Source organism: Lissotriton vulgaris, chromosome 6 (assembly GCF_964263255.1).
Source record: "Lissotriton vulgaris chromosome 6, aLisVul1.2, whole genome shotgun sequence".
Lineage (NCBI taxonomy): Eukaryota > Metazoa > Chordata > Amphibia > Caudata > Salamandridae > Lissotriton > Lissotriton vulgaris.
In genome coordinates this window covers 409457780-409472476 of record NC_141694.1, presented here as the reverse complement: position 1 = coordinate 409472476, position 14697 = coordinate 409457780, and the positions used below count along the sequence as shown (strand labels likewise).

General features: G+C 43.7%; 1 protein-coding gene across 1 annotated transcript in view; it reads right to left on the bottom strand.

The window, feature by feature from the left end:
- LOC147707391 (1-acyl-sn-glycerol-3-phosphate acyltransferase epsilon-like) overlaps positions 1-14697 on the bottom strand; it is a 396055-nt gene that overhangs the window by 343150 nt on the left and 38208 nt on the right. The window lies entirely within an intron of this gene.

Here is a 14697-nt window from a genome sequence, read left to right as displayed (position 1 = left end):
AACCCAGTCTTAAGTGGGCAATTATGACACAAGAATTTGAATACAGTTAACAGAAGCTTAGACACCTGGGATATTTATTCATTCCTCATGCAGCAACTGAGTTCGAGCCACCACGAAAACAGATGGCAAAATATACCGTTTTGCTCTTCTCCTCCAAATCAAACGATCTCAACAGGAGCTCATCCGCATACAAAGTTTTACACTACCAGACACCCATCTTCTGTCGTCTTCTGTGCTGGACTACCTCCTTCTGCCACAAAACAGATGCAAACTAAGATTGTGAGGATTGAATCATACACCCTAAAAACATTTATTTTATCCAGGTAACCAAGGTGTCGCTGCAAAAAGAACAATTGATGAACGCAATGCAGAACAATGTCATACATTCGACCCAGTACAGAGTTCTGGGCTTAAATCCATCGTTTTATTGCTCCCCATGCCATTCCAGTTTGAACCCAGCCATATGGAAATCAGTCTTGACCCTGCACCCAATGGGAACAGTCCAGCCCGAACAGCCAGACCAGGTCCTTCCTGGACTGGAAACAAGCATCCTAGGACTGGTTTCAGGGTTTCAGCCCTCATTAGCCAGGATAGGTGGCATGAAGAGCACAGGACTCACATCTGGGCATACCAATCCCACTCCGGGTGACAAATACAATAAGAACACTCACTTTGTCACTGGATTCAAGCTAGCCTGGCTGATGAGGGGTGTTACACCAAAAGCGGTCCCAGGAATGCTTGTTTCTTGTCCAGGGAAGTTCAGTCTGAACTGTTCCCTTGAGGCACAGGATCAAGACTGATTTGCATATGGCTGGGTCTGAACTGGGGTGGCGAAGTGAGCTAAAGAATGATGAGGATTCAACCAAGATCTGGGACTGGGGAAGATTGTCTGGAAAGTTTCAGCGCTCCGTCCATTACCTTCTTGTGTTTGCTTTGTTTGCCCTAAGTTGGCAGGGTATGCCCAGATGTGGGTCCCTTGCTCACTTTGCCACTGGATTCAAGCTAGCCTGGCTGATGAGGGGTGTTACCCCAAAACCGGACTCAGGATGCTTGTTTCCGGTCCAGACAACATTTGGCTTGGCAGTTTGGTCTAGACTATTCCCATAGAGAGCAGGGTCAAGACTGATTTGCATACAGTTGGGTCTGAACTGGGGTGGCAAAGTGAACTAAAGAACGATGATGGATTCAACTCAGATCTGTGACTGGAGGTGAGTGTCTGAAAAGCTACAAACAAATACTTTCTTTAAGTCATATTATATTAATTAAGCATTTCATTCACATTTTTTTTTGGGCTTAAAGAAAGTATTTGTTTGCCCTCTTAGATTCCCCTGACGAAGGGAAGTTTATTCCCGAAATGCATTGGGACTGTGAAAATAAATCATGACATGAAATCCATCTTATGCTCCCGAGCTTTTTTGAATATTGAAGTAAAACATGGAATGAATAAAATGAATTGAACGCAAAAGAGAAGGATTAAAATTATGAAAAAAAGGAAAAAAGTTGAAATTATATGAATTCAATGGATTCAGGCTATGATGTGGCTGTGCAGCTTGGTGGAGCCAATGTTGGCTCCTTCATGGTTTACTTACATGGACAGCAACATTAATACATTTGTTCTCAGGTTCAAGTAACCATTCCATAATTTCCTTGGTCCAAATTAGGTATTGTTGTGTTAGGACCCAATGACAGTATTGCACCAGGAAAGATTTATATTTTAGTTTTAATGGACTATTTTCAAGTTGAGTAGGGTTTAAATGTATTTCCCAACCTAATGCTGAATCTGTCATAGATTTCATTCAGGATGATTTTAAAAAGAAGGGCTTACCAGATATCATTGTTTCTGACAATGGGACACAATTTACATCTACCAAAGCAGTTTATTATTTTGAAAACACTGGTATTAAGCATATAAAACTGCTTTATATTCTCCAAACATGAATAGTTTGGTAGAAAGAAGTAAATAAAACTATGATAGAAGGCATTCAGTTAGCTATTAGAGCACCTATTGATATCACAAAACTTGAGTCGGATTTAGTGTAGTCTTATCATTGCACACCACAATGTACAACTCATTTTTCACAATTTATACTTCTAAAAACGAAGGAAAAAGGCCCAGACAACAATTGGATCCTAAGTGGAGGTTTTCCAAAAGGAAGGTTTTCAAAATCAAGGAAATGTAGGACACTGTCAAAAGCAGTAGTGAGCTAAACAAAATGGTAGGTGCAAATTGTTGGTGAATCCTAGACCATTAAACTTCAGGTTGGGGATAAAGTCAAGATCAAATTGCCAGGTCATTTTCAAAAAGGTTGTTCAAAGTTTTGCTAAGTATGGGAGATTGTGAAGTTGGGCAAGATATCTGTGTTACTTAATAACAATTCTTGGTGGAGTACTGCCAGACTGGCTAAAATGAACGAAAACTGTGTTCCTCATGAACTTAGCGTGCAACTGGATATTTCCAGTCAACCTATTTTACTAGTGAATCTACTGATTGCAATGTTAATAAGCAACAAGAGAACGTGACAGTTTATTTAAGTGATATTTTGGCATCAGCAAGTGTTAAAGGAAAGATTAATATTAAGTTTCCAAAGATGTTTCAAGATGTTGTCACTTTTAATTATTATGTTATTTTTTTATTTTGTTCTCCTTTTAGCATATTTCTATTTCATTTTCATTATAAGGAAGGAAGATATGTGGTAGGTAGAATTAGAATGTTTTGTAAAGTTCCATATTACGTAGTATTACACTGTCGTCCTTACCCATGTACACATGATTCAGTTTATTACTTTTGTAAGGCATTTCATATTCTTAATCGGTGCTGCAAGTACTTGCTTGCCTATTGAGGAAATGTCGGAATGCTCCAATAAAGTGTCTTAACTACTTCAGAAGTTTTATGTTGTTTATCCTTTTGACAGTAACTTACAAGAATGAAAAGTCCTAACTCATTAACAAATATAATATTCTAATCACTCATATTAGCACAAAACATTCAGCAACAATAGAATGTGTCAACGCACAATGCAAAACTTCCATAAAAAGTAAACTTCTTTCCTTGCCAAATATATCAATAGGGTGTTGGCTCACTGTAATTTTAGCATATTGTTAGACAACTGTACACTTTGGCAGATATTTTGATAAACAGCGTTTGAACATGAACAATTAAGTTGAAGTTTCACATTAGGTAAGTGACTAGTGTACTGACATATTTTAGTGTTTGATCAAGTTAAGTTGATAATCAAATTACTGGGGCTCTCATACATATTTAAATTTACTACTAATAACACTCATAAATAGGCCCTGATTAGATTGTTGGTGAAGTTTGAATGAAATGTGCATGACATAATGCAAGTTAACCACTTTTCAGTATTTGGGTGCAATTATGACAAGGGATTGAGCCATTGACATTGGACTGATGGACATTTAACACCCATGCAAGGGGGCATATTTAAAAGGATTGTGTGTTGATTAACTACATCTGTGTTAGGATGTCCGAGTGATTAGGTTCTTTTTTATTTATTTACTGTTCTTATTCATTAGGCACGGTTTGAATTTGAAATGAATGTGTTATAATGTGTAGTGAATACAATATTCAAGTTAAGGTAGCACTGTAAAAACGTACCAGCGATCACTGAAATACTTAATGTATGTTTAGTAAATTAATACAGACATGATAAAAAATGTTCACATGTCTATTGGTGTATTACATTGCAACAAAGGTTGGTGGATGAATGAGCTATTTCTGTTGTTTTACATTCATCAGAACTCCATAACAATCCCTGCATTAATTTGCTCTACATCTACGATAAACAGTCATTACCTGCATAGTCCTGAAGTTAATAAACAGCTTATTTCGACAATTGTACTCCTCTAATTCCAGACTACACATACTAGAGAGAAGTAAGAGTTTGGTGTAAGACAAGTGTATTGTTTACCTACATTAAGTTTTTTAAAGCCACAACCCTAAAGCGTGGCAGGTACAAAACAGCCTCTCTAATTCACCTCACAAATCAGAGGTGAACAAATTAAATAATATACAAAAGCACAAACGCTTAGAAACACGTAAGGCCAGGGACCAGATGCGGGGAAGGGAAGCTGCATGTCTTTCTAAAATAAAGGTTGTAACCTACCTGTTGTGGAGTGCGGTCACAAATCTGGGGAACTGTTGGAAAACACATATATATATTAGAAATCAAGACCCTTGAAGAGGATCTAAACAAAGCGGAGAACAAGATAAAAGTGGAGGAATTCAGGGAACAAATGAAAGCGCGTCTACTAAGATATGAGCAAAAAATAAAAACCAAAAAGCAAGAGAAGTATATTCGAGATGAGAACGACTACTTGCAAGGGCGGGTTCTATCTTTTGCGAAGAAGTTTGATGGTCCAAGGAAGGAACTGCATCAAAGCAGACAAGCAACATCAGAACCTCAAGTGGAAACTTCCGAATCCGAAGTCACCGAAAAAATGAATCAAGTGACGAGCAGCCGCTTCCAAGGATGGAAGGAAGAATAGGGAACAAAGTCCCTTTTCAAGACGAATTCCAAGTCATCCGCCAGTCTTGGTTAAGGGGTGGCAAAAACAAACCCCCGGAAGGTCCCACAGAAAAACCAGAAGAGCGAGGGGGGGGGCAGGAAGAGGAAGAACTCAAAACTGGACCCATCGCAGCAAGAAGAGGACCGCCAAACGACAGTAGATGAAACCCATCTAACTGTAGTGAACCTCATATCGCGGAACTTAACGAATGCTGAGACCAAACTCCCAAGCTTGGGCCTCACCTTTTGCCCTAGCAACCATCTGGAGTACACACAGACACGCATAGATCTTTTCTGTTTTATACGCAAACTTAAGTTACATAAATACTTTAAATTAAGTCCACATACCATAGATCCAAAATTGACACTCAATACACTTACAGCTACAGATATATTGAGTAGTAAAGATTTGCCAGCAATCGAACTCCTGGATGATTTAAGATCTGAACAAGATACACAAAAAGATCCAGCCCAAATAGAGACCATGGATATGGCTGAAAGAGCCTCTAGACGAGGCATAGATCAAGAAAAGGAAGAAAGTCATTTTAAGCCCTGCTCAGTATTTAACCCTCAACTACCATGGGATGCAATAGATGTTTTTGCAGAAGCAATGAATAATGATCTTCTGAAATTCAGAAAAACCAATAAGACCCGTGCTACACCCTCTAACATAACTCCATCTGAAAGAACAGCATTACAGGGCTTGATGAATGAAACTAACATCATAATCAAGCCCTCAGACAAAGGAGGAAATGTGGTCTTGATGACCAGGGCTGAATATCGCAAGTAGGCTATCAGGCAACTCTTATGATGAAAAGTATTATGTACAAACTAACATCGAAGCATATAAACGGAGTGTGGAACGCTACGACAGACTGTTAAGGAAGTGGTACGAACAATCTATGTTAGGGAGCGATGAACATATGTTCTTACGAAGTAGCAATCCTACAGTTCCCACATTCTACCATCTTCCTAAATTGCACAAAGACTGTTTACATCCTCCCGGAAGGCCCATTGTGTCTGTCAACGGATTAACAGAACATTTGTCCATGTTCATTGATAGTTTCTTATTTCCTTTTGTAGAAAACCTATTGTCGTATATTAAAGATACAAAGGACTTTCTTAATAAGATCACCACAATGACCTGGGACTCTACATACTTACTAATGGTGTTGGATATTACCAGCCTATACACTTGCATTCAGCATGAACATGGGCTGTTTGCTATCCGGCACTTTTTGGACCAACGTCAACTTCGTTTTGCGAAACATAACTTGATGATACTGGAGTTTGCAGAGTTCTGTCTCAAGAATAACATCTTTCCATTCGAGGATCAATTCTTTAGACAAGTGTCAGTGACAGCGATGGGCACCTGCTTCGCTCCCAGCTACGCAAATCTGTTCGTTGGCTGGTGGGAGGAGCAGGTGCCCAGACACATAGAGGGACAGGACAACGGCAGGGTTGTACAATGGCATCGATATATCGATGACTTGTTCATTGTGTGGCAAGGGACAGTGGACAGTGCAGAGAGATATATCGATGCCTTGAACGATAACAACTACAATCTACACTTCTCCGGTTCAATTATTTCGGCGGCTGTCAACTACCTGGACCTGAGGGTGTTTATTGATAAGGGTGAATTACATACGGCACTATACCTGAAACCCACGGCCGGTAATTCAACTCTGTACGCCAGCAGTAACCATCCACCGAAGTTGATTAAGAGTATACCCTATGGTGAACTCCTTAGATTAAGGAGGAATAGTTCTAGAGAGCAGGATTTTGAGGCGGCTGCCTCGGAATGCATTAGCAGGTTTAACTCATGAAGGTATGATAGAAACTTGCTCGAAAACACTTTACAGAGAGTTAGCAAAATTCCCAGACAAGAGCTTCTTAAAGAGAAACCGAAGGAGAATACCCCTAAGTTGGAGGGAAAATTCCGTATGATCACCCCCTACTCACCTGAAGCGAATCCTCTGAAAAACATGCTGCGCAAGAACTGGCATATCCTCATGACTGATAATGTAATCAGGGATGACATACCCAGTTGTCCCTTACTTACATTTAGAAAAGCTAGGTCATTACAGGACATGCTGGAGAGAAGCCATCTAGAAAAAGATACAGTGAGACCTAATACTCTAAAAGACATGAGAGGCTTTTTTCCTTGCAGCAAGTGCAAGGCCTGCACAGCCAGCAAGAGAGTTCTTACGTATGACATACCGGATGCAGGCTTAACCAAGACCATCACGAAGTTCATCACCTGCAGCACACCGTATGCAGTGTATTGTTTGGTCTGCCCTTGTGGCTTACGCTACATAGGCAGTACCATACATCAATTGAAGATTAGGGTCTTGGAACACCTTAGGGCGATTAACAAAGTCGATCCGGCATATCCTGCCGCACGGCATTTTGCCGAAAGTCACCAGAGCGACAGAAGTAAGCTACAGTATTTTGGTCTAGACTATATCCCATATATCATGAGGGGGTTGACAGACTGCATAAGCTAAGGCGTCTGGAGTCGAGATATATTATCGATCTGTCCACTAAGTTTCCTAAAGGTCTGAATAGTGGGGAAGAGATGGCTGTTCATCTGGGTTCATAGAATGGCTATTCTACGACCATTTTGAGCGATTGATTCTGTATCTATCTGTAATGAAATTGTAAATAGTATAATGACTGCTACAACACTTTATGAACTTACGCTATGTGTAATTGTGAACTGATAGTTATTATGGGTGCACTGTATATATTCGCACATATTTTGATTTACACTATCTGATTTGATATCCTAGTGCTATTTTAAGCCTCAATTTTGATAATCAGATTTTACTTTGTTTTCTTCATTTTGCTTCACAAAATGCATTGTTTTCAAAATGGTTCAACAAGGGACACAAGCAGATCCACGGCTAGCTTATTTTTGATCCACTGTATTTTGACTTACTGTTCTTAATCATGAATTTAGAGTCAATGCCTATGCATGGGTAAATCATTTACAACTAAACATGTTCCAATATGGCGCTCATTTTATCTACAGTGGTTGTTTTGTCCTTTGTTTGTGACCACTAAAAACATTAACATGAAAAAACTTTATAAACATGTCTGACGCTCGGTGATGGTAACACCGAAGAAGGCTATACGCCGAAACGCGCATGTTCGCTTAGTAAGAGAATAAAGTTTGCCTTAAACGTTACCCCACAAGTGCAGCTTTCTTTTGTAGAAAACTAAGGAATTTTGGATATATATATATATATATATATATATATATATATATATATATATATTCACTGAAAAAAAACATAGGTTTCAGGCACATTATAGTTAGGAATTAGCATTCAAAAAACCTTAGAAATTCACTGAAAAAAACAAAAGTTTCTGGGGTGTTCTAGTTAGTTGGATATTTCACTCGTACAAAACCATTGAAATTCCCCTGTTATAGTTAGTTCAGCTAACTATAACTCGCGCGCCCGCAATACACTGCTGATGACGTCACATATTACATCACTCATGACATGGTCAGTGACATCACTTATGACCTCACTGATGACATCTCAAATGACATCACGGATGACATTAAGGATGACATCATCCAGCGAATGTGTGTTTTTCCCAAAAATATTTTTTTTTAATTATATATATATATACATCTAAAGGTCGATGGAAGAAGAAATGGATATATAAGTGTCTAAATGGATGATTTTTTTTGTAAAGTTAATTGTATAACGGACTGATTAAGTGTATCTTAGTGAATACATGGGTTAGTGAGTAATTTTTAAATATGTAAATATCTGTAGCAGTCTCTAACTTTGTGTCTAAGTGACTGCATGGGTTGGTGAGTAGCTACACGAGTGTCTATATGGGTTATTACTTGGTTTTTCGAGTATCAGTATGAGTGTCTGAATGTTTGTATGGTTCAGTGGAGGGTATTACTTAGTAAATAGATGCATAAATGAGTGCGTCACTGCTTGTATGTGCAGGGATGTGGAATTCCTATGGCCCGACGCCCAGGACATATTGTGTGAGGTCAAGGGCAACAAGTTTTAACGTGCATTTTGTCCTTGGGACAAGTAGGCCCAACCCCTTGCAGCACAAACCCTTTGGCTGCCAGTTTGCAGTAGAACATTAAGGGCCAGGGAAGGGCACAGCCTAAAGTCAAGTTATTATTTGTGTGCCTATGTTAATGCTGTTCAAACTTGTATTTATGGTTCATTAATTGAAAGCCTTTATTATTAGGGTGAGCGTTCTAAGTAAATGTAAGTTTGACTGCCCTACTGACAGTGGTTACAGTATACAAATGTGTACTCACGGTTTCAAAGTTTAGCAATATGAGGTTATGCTTAATGCTCCCAGAATGTTCTCTGATTAGATGCAAATATTTACAGAAGCTTGAGAGCAAGATTAATGACTCTTTGCTTTCAATATAAAATGTTCCTAAAAGAATGAAAGTAGGAAAAAAATATATTTTGCTAAACTACTGTGAAATTTCAGGTACCGTTTCTTTGCAGCATCATTTAGTAAAATGTGTTGATGCATGCTAGTATTTCGCAAAAATATTCATATTGGAAAATCAGTGTAACTAGTTTCAATAAGATTATGAGAAACATAAAAATAAACAAGCATTGGCAAAGCCAGTAGGTCTGAAATTAGTGTCAGCTTTTTAATGTTGCCAGTACGTGACTTGTTTTGGCATGGTTTTTGAAAAGCCTTCTTGATGTGAGAGCTGCCGGGCCCTCACCATTATAACAAACATTGGCAAAAGCAACAAAAAAATTGGTCTAAAAAAGCACACACTGCCACATTAGTTACTGCCACGGACCAAAATTACTTTGTGTGCCAATATACTCAGTGTAAAAGAACTTAATGCCGTCACTCACAGTGAAGCCAGCCGATACAGACAGAGGGAGAGAGAATTTTAATAAACACAAAAGGTTGTGGTTAACACCAGACCAAATTAGGGGCCCTAATATTAAAGAAAGTCTCAAAGTGCACCCTTGGTATATGTCCTTGTATTAAGTGCAGCTATATGGCTTTTCATGAATTTTCAAGAATTTATATTAGTAGGGCAAGAAATGTACTCCTGGAAAATATTTGTGAACTGCAGTTTATCATGAACAAACATGCATGTGTAGATTTGCTCATGCGAAAACCCGAGTGTTTGCATGGTCATTTTCCCATCAACCACTTTTTTCCAACTCTGGAAGAAGGTTTACTTCTGCCATTATCAGGAGTAAATTTCTAACATTTCTCAGTATTGGAAAAGATTAGAGAAAAGTTGTTGAAAACCCTTAAAACATGCAAGTTAGTAGATTTGCACAGACTTAAAGGGCATTCCATCCCTGGAACCACTGCTTACCACTACCTTCAGTCCCAGTATGTAGATCTGCAGAAACGAGGCAACATAAAGGGATTGCCAGCATTCAAGAACCTCTATGGTAAGAGCACTGGCATAATCAGAGAGGCTATATAAGCTCTTATATAATGAGATTGCTGCCATAATTTGTCACCGAACGACATGGCACCATAGGGACAAGTGGATTTTGTTAAAGGACAAGTAGATTTATGAAGCAACTTGCCACAGAGATAAGTAGATATTTTAATAAATTCCACTCCCCTGTATGTGTTAAAGACTGCGTGTGTGCTGGACTGTATGGGTGGATGAGTGTGTGTATGGGTGTGTTAGTGAGTGAATGACTGTCTCAATAGTGTCTTTATACGTAACTACATATATTTTAAACTAGTATATGTGAGTATTGGTGTTTATAAGTGAGTATATGTGAGTGAGAAATTGGAAGAGTTCCTGTAAGAATAAGTATGTGTTTCTATAAGTGTTTGTTTAAAAGAGTAAGTATGTGTAAGTTTCTGTTGAAGTAAGTTTGGTGGAGTGTGTATAACTGTATATGCAAGTAAATAGATGTTTGATTCTTTATTAGCATGAGTGACTGTGTGAGAGTAACTCTATGAATGATTGGCGGTATGTAACAGGATGTATAGGTGTATGAGTACATATGTGAGTACATGAATCAGTGACTGTATAGGATTGTTGGTGAATGAGTGGATGTGTATGTAGATCCTGGAATTACTGAATAGGTGTGTTGTAAATGTTATTGGTATGTCCATTGTTTTGAAAATGTTAGTTTCTATTTTTGAGTGGGTGTATCAAAAGTTATATTAGGGTGAGAGGAAGTATGCCACTCTATCACAAGGATGATGTCATGAGTGATGTCATTTGAGATGTCATGAGTGATGTAATATATGATGTCATCAGCAGTGCATTGCGGGCGTGCAAGTTATAGTTAGCTGAACTAACTATAACGGGGAATTTCAATGATTTTGTACAAGTGAAATATCCAACTAACTATAACACCCCTGAAACCTATGGTTTTTTCAGTGAATTTCTAAGGTTTTTTAAATGCTAATTCCTAACTATAATGTGCCTGAAACCTATGGTTTTTTCAGTGAATTTCAAAGGTTTTTTTCAATGCTAATTTGTAACTATAACGTGCCTGTAGCGGGGGCACGGGTTCTCGCCCTACAGGGGGGCCTGCTTTAACGATGTGCGACCCCCCCCTCTTATTTCCACAGGCTCACCTTCCCCTTGGTTGGACACCAACAGAACGTTACAGCTGCGATGAGGAGGAAGAAGACGGATGGGGTCCCTTTAAATGGACGACGGACCTGATGGAGGAGGAGGAGCCTGCAGTCATTCAAAAAGGCGGTCATAGCAGCCCCCAGGTGTGTCTATTCACCGGAGGAGCGGACAGAGCGACGGAGAGCGGAGTGGCGGGAAGCAGCGAGGCGGAGAGGAGCGAAGGAGAGAGTTGGCGGAGCGGAGCGGAGCAGGACGACGGATCAAGCGGAGTAACCGAAGCAGACTGGAGAGGCTGCACCAGGTGGATCAGCGAAGAGGACGTACAGGAAGGACGCGAGTCGACAGGAGCCCTGCACGAAGCGGACGACCCAAGACAGGAGACAGCGCCAATCGAAACTGAGAACGAAGAGACGGGAGCTGTGAAGCCAGGAGGCCAACCCCACGAGCCGCCCAGCCGTGCGCCAGGAGGTGTACGGCTAGCAGAGGTACGTGCCAGGGTCCTGGGGTGGTGGAAGAAGAAGGGTAGGAGAATAAAGTAAACTTAACTCGCACTGTTAGATTAAAAACCTCACGGTCCGGCACAGAGCACTTTTACTACCTAGTCGAGCACACTTTGTATACCAGCACTTCTCCCCCACGCCCTTCCCTTGACAAACGAAAGAAAGCGGCCATATCCACTGACAGTGTCCTCTCTCCTGTTTTACTTCTTGGTGGCCGGCGAGGGTGTGCAATACGGAGCCTCCGGAGGAGCCCAGCGGTAGGAGGAGGAGCCCCGCCAGGAGGAAAGAGGAAGGAGTACGCCAGAGGAACCGACAGGACCGAAGCCGGTCCCCCAGAAAGACAATCCTAAGAAAGAAATGTACTGATGACCTCCTGTCTCGAATAAACACCACTGCTAAGAAAACACGTTTGCTTCCGATTACTGATCCCGCCGTCACAGTGCCTGAAACCTATTGTTTTTTAAGCGAATTTCTAAGGTGTTTTTTAAATGCTAGTTTCTACCAGTGCCTACAGAGGTACGACATGTGAAGAAAGAAGAAAAAACACACAGAAAGAAGCAAAAGAAATGCAGAAAGAACCAACAGAAGTCCTCAAAGATGAAGAAAAGTGCAGGAAGACGAGCAGAAAGAACAAACGGAGGAGCAGAAAGAGGCCTTGTTGCAAAATCATCCGGTACCCTCAACTTTTTCATATGGGTACTGCTGGTAACTGACTAACTAACCAGTCCTAGAGCCAGTGCTATGCTAAAAGACACTTAGAAAACAGTGAAAACACCTACATACACTAGGGAACACTATGCGTTGGGGTACCCCTGCGATTAGCATGCTCTCCGCTGTAAGCCCCTAGTATATAATAGGGCAGGTGGATTAAAACTACCCTTTAAAACGAGCCATGGGCGCGTTTGCACACTGGTGAATGGAGGGGGGGCCTGAGGTGCCATGTGTGCAAACACGCCCTGTAGCACATTTTAAGTTTGGGGATTAAGTCCCCTTGAATCCTGAGGGTCCCTGGGGTCCAACTAGCCCACTAGGTACCTCCAGTAAGCCCCTCAGAGCTGCGTTGCACAGAAGTGTAAAAAGGTGCACGGCCTGCACCACCTCTCTGCAACGCAGCGCAGTGTCACTTACTGGAAGCACCTGGTGGGCTAGTTGACCCCCAGGGGCCCTCAGGATTGAAGGGGAATTAATTCCCCAACTTAAAACACGCCACAGGGCGTGTTTGCACACGTCACCTCAGGCCCCGTTCCCTCCCTTCACCACTGTGTAAACGCGCCCTGTGTCCGTTCTAAGTTGGGAAATTAAGTCCCCTTGAATCCTAAGGATCCCTAGGGTCAAACTAGCTCACTAAGTACCCCCAGTAAGAGCCACAGAGCTGCGTTGCAGAGAGGTGTAAAAGGGGCGTTGTCTCTGAACACCTGTCTGCAAAACAGCTCCCTGGCGCATGCTGGAGATAACAGGTGGGCTAGTTGCCCCTCTGGGACCCTCAGTAATGATAGGGAATTCATTCACCAACTTACAACTCGCCAGGGGGCGCGTTTGCACAATGGTGAAGGTAGGGGGCGGGGCCTGAGGAGACATGTGTGCTAACTAGGGCTGGGCGTAGTGCCACTCCGCAAAATTTGGGGAAAAAAAAATTGTAGAAAACGGCGGCGAGTCCTGGGGGTCCGTGTGCCCTGGACAGGGGCCCCTTGTGCCTGGGCAGACTCCCTGATCTCCCCGGCCTGGTTGGAGCCCGGGAGCCCTGCAGCCCCGGAGCCCTGCAGCCCGAGCCCTGCAGTCCCCGAGCCCCCGAGCCCTGGAGCCCCGGAGCCCTGCAGCCCTGCAAGGGCAGGCTGGAGCCCTCCCGCAGAGGCTCGGGCCGGCAGATTGGCGTCATTTCGGTCCCGGCCATCTGGTCGCGCCTCTCGCCTCGGCCATCTGGTCGCCCGCAATGCTTTCCTATGGAGCGACCAGATGGCCGGACTTCCCTGAAAGTCCCGATGAGGTGCCATTCGCCTCCCGGATCCCAGCGAGGGCTCCAGGAGGTCGGGCACGTTTGCGCCCTGGGTCCCCTCTGTCACCTCGAGTGCACGGATTACAAGAAATGGGGGTAATTTTCCTCCGGATTACTAGGGGCAGGGTACACCCAGACACCCCTCCAAGGCTGGTGGTTCTCTGCCAGGGGGACCAGATGGGCTATGCCTGGGTAACACCTCCCAGGCATCCGGGGCTCCCTTCTCCGGGCCGCAGAGGGGCAAAGTACCCGGGACGGGCTCCATGGGTCCCGGGCCCTGGAGCCCCGGAGCCCTGCTGCCCTGGAGCCCTGAAGCCCAGCAGCCCCGGAGCCCTGGAGCCCCCGAGCCGTGGAGCCCTGCAGCCCCCGAGCCCCTGCAGCCCCGGAGGCCTGCAGCCCCGGAGGCCCGGAGCCCCAGAGGCCTGCAGCTCCTGAGCCCTACAGGCCCGGGGCAGACAGATTGGCGTCATTTCGGTCCCGGCCATCTGGTCGCCCCTCTCGCCTCGGCCATCTGGTTGCCCGCAATGCTTTCCTATGGTGTGACCAGATGGCCGGACTTCCCTGGAAGTCCCGATGGGGTGCCATTCGCCTCCCAGGTCCCAGCGAGGGCTCCAGGAGGTCGGGCACTTTTGCGCCCTGGGTCCCCTCTGTCACCTTGTGTGCACAGATTACAAGAAATGGGGGTAATTTTCCTCCGGATTGGTAGGGACAAGGTATTCTGGGACCCCCCTCGGCCTAGCGGTCCTCAGCCGGCAGCCGGACATGCCAGGATGCCGCCCCAGCCCTGGATCCGTCCATGGGCCTGCCGCGTGGCAGGAAGCCCTGGATGAGGTCCGGGGGCCCGGCCGGGCCCCGGGTCGGGTGCCACGGCCCTGGGCCCGGTCCCCCGTCCTGCCGCACTGCCTCTTGACTATCTAGAGGAAGTAAAAGTCGTAACAAGGTTTCCGTAGGTGAACCTGCGGAAGGATCATTAACGGCGGAGCGGCCCGAGCGACCGACGGCGCCAGCCCGAAGCCCTCGGATGCCTCCTGAGACCACACACCGTAGGCACAGGGCCCAGCCCTGCCCTGGCGTGCCCCGGCCCGGCGGAGC